Raw genomic sequence first — 9,660 nt, 5'->3', positions numbered from 1 at the left:
GAGGAGCTCGGGCTCCTCGGTGGCTGCCGGCTGCGTGGATTGGTTTGGGCGCACCGGGTCAAAGCCGGCCTTCGGTGGGGCGCAGTGCGAGCTCTCTGCTCGGGCAGGAGGCGGCTGAGATGGGGCGCGGCGCTCCCCTCCTGCTGCGGCGCACAAGGGAAGGAGGAGGGGGTCGACAGAAAGGAGACGGGAAAGTGGAGGAAAGGGGGCAACCGAGGCGTCGGAGTTGGAGGCGGGGCAGAGAGCCAGCGGGCGGTAGAGGCACAATGGTCCGCCGGCTGCAGGCAAGACGGGATGCCCGCTGGAGGACGCGTGCGATTGTGTGTGAGGCGGCCTGCTACAGGGGCGTGCATGCGGCGCACGGGCAGGGTGGTTCGGCGAGGCATCGAGCAACATGATGGGCGTGGACGGGGCACGCTGCCCGGGCGAGAGGAGGGGCAATAGGGAGGCGTGGAGGAGGCGGTCGTCGCTAGCGGCGGGGCCGCCCGCCGTCAACGCAGACGCAGCGGCCGTCCATGGCGGCTTAAGTAGATGTAGGAGGACGAAGAGGAGCTTGCGAGGGCCAGCGGCGCCAGCAGGTTCAAGCTCTCTGTAGAGGAGAGAGAGAGAGGGAGAGAGAGAGGAGAGGAGAGGAACAAGGCAAGTATGCACAGTACGTGTATGCGTACATGGATTTCATACGCAGCTAACAAACTCACGTATGCACAGTAAGTCCACACTCATGCACTGTACGACCGCCATCGACGAGGAGCTGGTTCCGCCGGCCGCGGCGACGTCTTACGCACGGCCGCTGTCGAAGAGTAGTCCCTTTTTGAATGTTCGCGTGTTGGTGAGGAAGGAGCTCCCCCTTTCTGAATTTTACATGACAATTTCTGCAGCTACATTGGATTTGTTCATGACCATCACCATGAATGTTCAGGTACGAATTTCTACTGGAGCATCAACACTCAGAACAATATCTATGCATGCAGAGAACAATTATACAAAGATGTGTGTGTCAGTGTGTCTATCAAACAATTCTAAACACTGCATGCATGTATTTGTTTATGTATCATTTACTGTTCACAAGTTATTATGGTCTCTAGGTAAGCTTAATGTAATTTCACATGAGACAATCATCATGCACATACCAAAAGAATATTAGTTTGGATGGGCATGAGATGACTGAATGATTGTCACTCATACAATAAAAGCACCTAGAAAGAATATCATATGGAATCAACCCTCTGAATTTTCAATGAGAAGATTTTGGATCAAAGATACCCTAACGTGGAATAGAGAAACCACCATAGCCACAATTATTATCGAAAGTGGTTGATATTTGTTATGAACTATTTCGACTACAAATAATAGGAAATAGGCCAAACATTTACTAGACTCGGAGAGGATGGGGCGTGCAATGGTGTTGTAATAGGCAGACGCCAAAGTAGATGGTGGCATATTGACCCGCTTACATATATTGTTTTTCTCCCGTTGCAACGCACAGACATCTTTGCTAGTAATAATAAAGTACGGATTGACTCCATGGGTTCACCGTCACAATACGCTTCTTTCCGTAAATTTACACTTTCAGTTTGAATTTAAAACATATAAGTGAGGTGATACTAATTCCGGGAATCAGATATAGATCGGTCGTAGGCCGGCGTTAGTTCGTCCGTCACGTGTCCGTGTCAATCTTTACCTAATACGTATAAAACTACTCATTGGTCGCGTACGGCTGGAGCGAGGCCTCCTGGCCTCCTCCTATAACCTATCTTTACCTAATAAAACTACTCATTTGTCGCGTACGGCTGGAGCGAGGCCTCCTCCTATAACCTAACCTAGCCAGCCGATCCCCATCTCCACTCTCCCTCGATCCCTTCGTTCCCCATCGCGCCGCCAAACGCAGCGAGGCGCACCCGCACCGACAACCCACCATCGGCCCCGCAGCCCTTCGGCACTCCTCTCGCTGACCACCACCGTCGCCTCCCTGGAGGCCACCGGCGACGCGTCTCTGTCACCTCCTCCCTCGTCGGCCTCAAACCCCTTCTCCAGCGCCTTCCCTCTCCTCTGCACCACCGGCTAGCAGCGCCCATGGTCACGCTCGACGGGATTCAGATCACGGGCGTGCTCCTGCATGATTATGACATCCAAGATCCAAGGAACGTTTTAGGGCTGCTGGGCTAGAACGGCTTCACTTCATTGTCCTATCAAGAACCTTGTTCTTTGGGAAAATCCTGTTCTGATACGTTGTGGTGCTCCACGCACTCAGGATGCTTGTGCTCCAGGAGACCATGATAATCTGTAGGTCACATGGAGCTACTGGACGACCGGTCCCTGACGCAATGCTTTCGGCCATGACCTCGCTTCTGCAGCTAGGCCATGGTCATCGGGACGACTTGCCGTGTGGACGCGTTTGATGCCCACGGCCGTGCACGAGTGCCTCGCCGTCTCCACAAAGTATGACCTAATCCCCTACCTGAATAAACCACCGACGCTGCCTACTCCAGGTTCTCAGGCTGGCACCATGCTTTTGGGTGCTCTTGCCATGTTGGTCATTCTCTTCAAGTTCGAGTACCTGATCAGATCACCGCAATCCGCTCTCAAATGCTCTCGCTCCACCCAGCCGGTCCTCTTCGCTGCCAATCTGCAGGTCAAACGACAGCAACAGAAGTGAGTAGTCCGACACCCACGACCATCCTCAGTCGTTCCTCATGGCCTCATGGGTTTCAGCCAGAATTCAGATGCTAATCTCTTGCATGAGACGGCAACATGCACCCTGTACTGGACGTATGGCAGTTTGGCACGTATTGTGCCATTGCGGTAACTTTAGCTGCACACAAGGGTATTCAATGGCACCGAATTTACATGCTAGATTGTTTTACTAATATATGTACGTCTGTAGGATGAGTCTGATCTGTTCAACAGTAGTTTCCATATGCTGGCTGCAAGTTCCTCTAGACGCTACAACTAATGAACCAAAATAAAAAAAACATTGGGCTGCTTCAGCGGCAGCGCTGCTCTCCCGTCTTCAGCTAGCGGCGGCAGCAACTCTAGCATCGCTCACCCTTCTCTATGGTGGGCTTGGATAATCTGCATCCTTTTTTATGTACGAAACAAATTAGCTTATTTATTTTATATTTTCTTCCCTTGATTCCGCTAGGATAATCTTTCCCTAATAATAATGTACGGATTGACTCCGTGGGTTTACCGTCACAATACGTTTCTTCCCGTGAATTTATGCTTTCAGTTTTTTCTTCAATATATTTATTTTCTATATCCAAGGTGATACTAATCTAACTATATATCCCCCGCTACGTTGTTGTTTTCGTCCGCCCCATTTAGGTGATTTTTTTTGTCCTCTATATATTGCCCACTTGGAGTCTTTTCGTTCGCAAGCACTCCCGGTGTCCCCGCTCGTGTTTGCTTCCTACACGAGACACCAATCTCCAAAACCCTGGCTGCCGCCTCTAACCCTCCAATAAATACTGGCTCATGAAAGGGAAGGCAAAAGGTGGATCCGGCGGTAAAGTCGGACTAGCAGATGGAGCCATCGGACGACAGGAGGCATACGATGTGGCAAATTCCACAGGGTGCTTCGTCCCTCCTGCCGACCGTGAGCGAAAAGGATGGAAGAGGAGGGCTAGGCGGCAAACCTTCGGAACCAGTTGAGAAGCGAGTCCCAGAGCCCCGTGGCGCTTTCTGGCAACGCTCGAGACCGTCTGTCGCCTACGTGCCCGCCTAATCTATTGAGGGAATTAGCAGTTCCCGATTGGAGAGGAGGAAGGAGGGCACACGAGGACGAGACGACCGAGACGCCCGTTGTCTAGCAGCTGACGGTGGGTTTGATGAGGACAGCGGCTGTGCTGGTGTGACGCGTGCGTCCGGTAACTGTGTCCGGCGAGCGTGACGTGCGATGCACGCTCATGTGCACCACTCGGGCGGCAAAGCATGCTGGCCGGCTGCATGCATCTCCGTCGTCATGTGCGTGGTGTGTGTCCAGCGTGCTGGGCTCGTTGTGTGTAATTATCTGATGGTCTGCTCTCTACACAAGCCACGGTCCTTCGGCATCAAGAACAAACATGCATCAGGAAGGAAGCATCCCTGGTTTTTTTTGTTCGCTTCATTGCTCTGGTACGCATCTTTAATTGTGTGGTTGCATAGTAGGAGACGAGGGGTGGGCTGTGACTTGAACATATAATCTGGTCATCTTGGTGTCATTTGTGAACTAAATTGGCTATATTTCTTTGAGTTAAAAGAAGCACGGAGTAGATATCGATAATAAACATAGGAAGTAACATGAGGGAGAATTCACAGTCATAGCTTCAATTCAGGGTATTGGGCATATATTTTACAAAAAAAATTCATGGAATATATTTACAGATTCAATTCAAACCCAGGAAGCATCAAACGTGTCAATATGAATTCCTCCAAGAAAAGATAAGTGTCTATAATTTTTCTAATAAAATACGTTTTGATGCAAGTTCCACATAAAAAAATATTTCTTAACTAAAAAATATGAGCAGATTATGCTTGCTGCATTATTATATTTGAATAGATGCTTACCGCAACTATCACACTCGATTGGTTAGCTTGCTGCTGCTATTACTAAAGATTTGTTGATATTGCTATTTATTTCATGTTCTACTTTTAAATTTTAGAATGTACCAATAGTTATCTAAAGAATTAATTAATAATAAAGTTACGCTCTTCAGTCAAATCAATTTACTGGGAATCATAACCATGCATGTCCTGATCAATGATTCATCCATTGTCTTATGGCATAGTTGCTTGACCTGGCCCATTAATAGGAACCGTTGTTTTTTTCCCGTTACAACGCACATGCATTTGTGCTAGTTTAATAATAAAGCACGGATTGACTCCGTGGGTTCACCGTCACAATACGCTTCTTCCCGTAAATTTACGCTTTCAGTTTGAATTTAAAACATATACACGAGGTGGTACTGAATTTCTGTCTCGCAATTCAATCATGTGTCTTCCGCGCCGGGGCAGTCTTCCGCACCTGGGCAATCTTCCGCACCTGGGCTTCAGCCCATCTGGCATGCATCTTCTACGTCTGGGCCGGATGTAGCTGTGGCGGCCCATGCATGGGGTGTTCAGGCGGTCAACGCCGCATAACCGTGCCTCCCGATCCCACCTCCAGCCCACTGCCACCTCCTGGCATGCCCCACCCCACCACACCGCGCTGAAGGAAATATGCCCTAGAGGCAATAATAAAGTTATTATTTATTTCCTTATTTCATGATAAATATTTATTATTCATGCTAGAATTGTATTAACCGGAAACTTGATACATGTGTGAATACATAGACAAACATAGTGTCACTAGTATGCCTCTACTTGACTAGCTCGTTAATCAAGGATGGTTGAGTTTCCTAGCCATAGACATGAGTTGTTGTTTGATTAACGGGATCACATCATTAGGAGAATGACGTGATTGACTTGACCCATTCCGTTAGCTTAGCACTTGATCGTTTAGTATGTTGCTATTGCTTTCTTCATGACTTATACATGTTCCTATGACTATGAGGTTATGCAACTCCCGTTTACCGGAGGAACACTTTGTGTGCTACCAAACGTCACAACGTAACTGGGTGATTATAAAGGTGCTCTACAGGTGTCTCCGAAGGTACTTGTTGGGTTGGCGTATTTCGAGATTAGGATTTGTCACTCCGATTGTCGGAGAGGTATCTCTGGGCCCAACTAATGAGTTAGTTGCGGGATGATGTATTACGGAACGAGTAAAGAGACTTGCCGGTAACGAGATTGAACTAGGTATTGAGATACCGACGATCGAATCTCGGCAAGTAACATACCGATGACAAAGGGAACAACGTATGTTGTTATGCGGTCTGACCGATAAAGATCTTCGTAGAATATGTGGGAACCAATATGAGCATCCAGGTTCCGCTATTGGTTATTGACCGGAGACGTGTCTCGGTCATGTCTACATTGTTCTCGAACCCGTAGGGCCCGCACGCTTAAAGTTCGATGACGGTTATATTATGAGCTTATGTGTTTTGATGTACCGAAGGTAGTTCGGAGTCCCGGATGAGATCAGGGACATGACGAGGAGTCTCGAAATGGTCGAGACGTAAAGATCGATATATTGGACGACTATATTCGGACATCGGAAAGGTTCCGAGTGATTCGGGTATTTTTCGAAGTACCGGAGAGTTACGGGAATTCGCCGGGGAGTATATGGGCCTTATTGGGCTTTAGGGGAAAGAGAGAGGAGAGGCTGGGCGGCCCCCAAGGCCTAGTCCGAATTGGACTAGGGGGAGGGGCTGCGCCCCCTCATTCCTTCTCTTCTCTCTTCCCTTTCCTTGACTCCTACTCCTACTACTTGGAAGGGGGGGGGGAATCCTACTCCCGGACTCTTCCAAGGGCGCGCCATAGAGAGGGCCGGCCCTCCCCCTCCTCCATTCCTTTATATACGGGGAGGGGGGCCCCCTTGGAGACACAACAATTGATCATTGATCTCTTAGCCGTGTGCGGTGCCCCCTCCACCATAATCCACCTCGATAATATCGTAGCGGTGCTTAGGCGAAGCCCTGCGTCGGTAGAACATCATCATCGTCACCACGCCGTCGTGCTGACGAAACTCTCCCTCAAAGCTCGGCTGGATCGGAGTTCGAGGGACGTCATCGAGCTGAACGTGTGCTGAACTCGGAGGTGCCGTGCGTTCGGTACTTGATCGGTTGGATCGTGAAGACATACGACTACATCAACCGCGTTGTGCTAACGCTTCCGCTTTCGGTCTACGAGGGTACGTGGACAACACTCTCCCCTCTCGTTGCTATGCATCACCATGATCTTGCGTGTGCGTAGGAATTTTTTTGAAATTACTACGTTCCCCAACAGTGGCATCCGAGCCAGGTTTTATGCGTAGATGTTATATGCACGAGTAGAACACAAGTGAGTTGCGGGCGATACAAGTCATACTGCTTAGCAGCATGTCATACTTTGGTTCGGCAGTATTGTTGGATGAAGCGGCCCAAACCGACATTACGCGTACGCTTACGCGAGACTGGTTTTACCGCCGTGCTATGCACACAGGTGACTAGCGGGTGTCAGTTTCTCCAACTTTAGTTGAACCGAGTGTGGCTACGCCCGGTCCTTGCGAAGGTTAAAACAGCACCAACTTGACAAACTATCGTTGTGGTTTTGATGCGTAGGTAAGAACGGTTCTTGCTCAACCCGTAGCAGCCACGTAAAACTTGCAACAACAAAGTAGAGGACGTCTAACTTGTTTTTGCAGGGCTTGTTGTGATGTGATATTGTCAAGGCATGATGCTATATTTTATTGTATGAGATGATCATGTTTTGTAACCGAGTTATCGGCAACTGGCAGGAGCCATATGGTTGTCGCTTTATTGTATGCAATGCAATCGCCCTGTAATGCTTTACTTTATCACTAAGCGGTAGCGATAGTCGTAGAAGCATAAGATTGGCGAGACGACAACGATGCTACGATGGAGATCAAGGTGTCGCGCCGGTGATGATGGTGATCATGACGGTGCTTCGAAGATGGAGATCACAAGCACAAGATGATGATGGCCATATCATATCACTTATATTGATTGCATGTGATGTTTATCTTTTATGCATCTTATCTTGCTTTGATTGATGGTAGCATTATAAGATGATCTCTCACTAAATTATCAAGATATAAGTGTTCTCCCTGAGTATGCACCGTTGCGAAAGTTCTTCGTGCTGAGACACCACATGATGATCGGGTGTGATAGGCTCTACGTTCAAATACAACGAGTGCAAAACAGTTGCACACGCAGAATACTCAAGTTAAACTTGACGAGCCTAGCATATAATAGATATGGCCTCGGAACACTGAGACCGAAAGGTCGAGCGTGAATCATATAGTAGATATGATCAATATAGTGATGTTCACCATTGAAACTACTCCATCTCACGTGATGATCGGACATGGTTTAGTTGATTTGGATCACGTGATCACTTAGAGGATTACAGGGATGTCTATCTAAGTGGGAGTTCTTAAGTAATATGATTAATTGAACTTTAATTTATCATGAACTTAGTCCTGGTAGTATTAGCATATCTATGTTGTAGATCAATAGCTCGCGTTTAGCTCCCTTGTTTTATTTTGATATGTTCCTAGAGAAAACTGAGTTGAAAAATGTTAGTAGCAATGATGCGGATTGGATCCGTGATATGAGGATTATCCTCATTGCTGCACAGAAGAATTATGTCCTTGTTGCACCGCTAGGTGACAGATCTATTGCTGGAGCAGATGCAGACGTTATGAACGTTTGACAAAAGCTCGGTATGATGACTACTTGATAGTTTAGTGCACCATGCTTTACAGCTTAGAACCGGGACTTCCAAAATGTTTTGAAACACCACGGAACATATAAGATGTTTCAAGAGTTGAAATTGGTATTTCATACTCATGCCCGTGTCGAGAGGTATTTGACCTCTGAAAATATTTTGCCTACAAGATGGAGGAGAATTGCTCAGCTAGTGAGCATGTGCTCAGAATGTCTGAGTACTACAATCACTTGAATCAAGTGGGAGTTAATCTTCCAGATAAGATAGTGATTGACAGAGTTCTCTAGTCACTATCACCAAGTTACTAGAACTTCGTGATGAACTATAATATGCAAGGGATAACAGAAACGATTCTCAAGCTCTTCGTGATGCTGAAATCGACGAAGGTAGAAATCAAGAAAAACATCAAGTGTTGATGGTTGACAAGACCACTAGTTTCAAGAAAAGGTCAAAGGGAAGAAGGGGAACTTCAAGAAGAACGGCAAGCGAGTTGCTGCTCAAGTGAAGAAGCCCAAGTCTGGACCTAAGCCTGAGACTGAGTGCTTCTACTGCAAAGGAACTGGTCACTGGAAGCGGAACTGCCCCAAGTATTTGGCGGATAAGAAGGATGGCAAAGTGAACAAATGTATATTTGATATACATGTTATTGATGTGTACTTTACTAGTGTTTATAGCAACCCCTAAGTATTTGATACTAGTTCAGTTGCTATGATTAGTAACTCGAAACGGGAGTTGCAGAATAAACAGAGACTAGTTAAGGGTGAAGTGACGATGTGTGTTGGAAGTGGTTTCAAGATTGATATGATCATCATCGCAGACTCCCTATACTTTCGGGATTAGTGTTGAACCTAAATAAGTGTTATTTGGTGTTTGCGTTGAGCATGAATATGATTTGATCATGTTTATTGCAATACGGTTATTCATTTAAGTTAGAGAACAATTGTTGTTCTGTTTACATGAATAAAACCTTCTATGGTCATACACACCAACAAAAATGGTTTGTTGGATCTCGATCGTAGTGATACACATATTCATAATATTGAAGCCAAAAAGATGCAAAGTTAATAATGATAGTGCAACTTATTTGTGGCACTGCCGTTTAGGTCATATTGGTGTAAAACGCATGAAGAAACTCCATGCTGATGGGATTTTGGAATCACTTGATTATGAATCACTTGATGCTTGCGAACCATGCCTCTTGGGCAAGATGACTAAAACGCCGTTCTCCGGAACAATGAAGCAAGCAACAAATTTGTTGGAAATCATACATACTGATGTATGTGGTCCGATGAGTGTTGAGACTCGCGGCGGGTATCGTTATTTTCTGACCATCACAGATGATTTGAGCAGATA

This window comes from Triticum aestivum, chromosome 1D (genome assembly GCF_018294505.1).
Source record: "Triticum aestivum cultivar Chinese Spring chromosome 1D, IWGSC CS RefSeq v2.1, whole genome shotgun sequence".
Classification (NCBI taxonomy): Eukaryota; Viridiplantae; Streptophyta; class Magnoliopsida; order Poales; family Poaceae; genus Triticum; species Triticum aestivum.
This window is presented reverse-complemented; position numbering follows the sequence as displayed.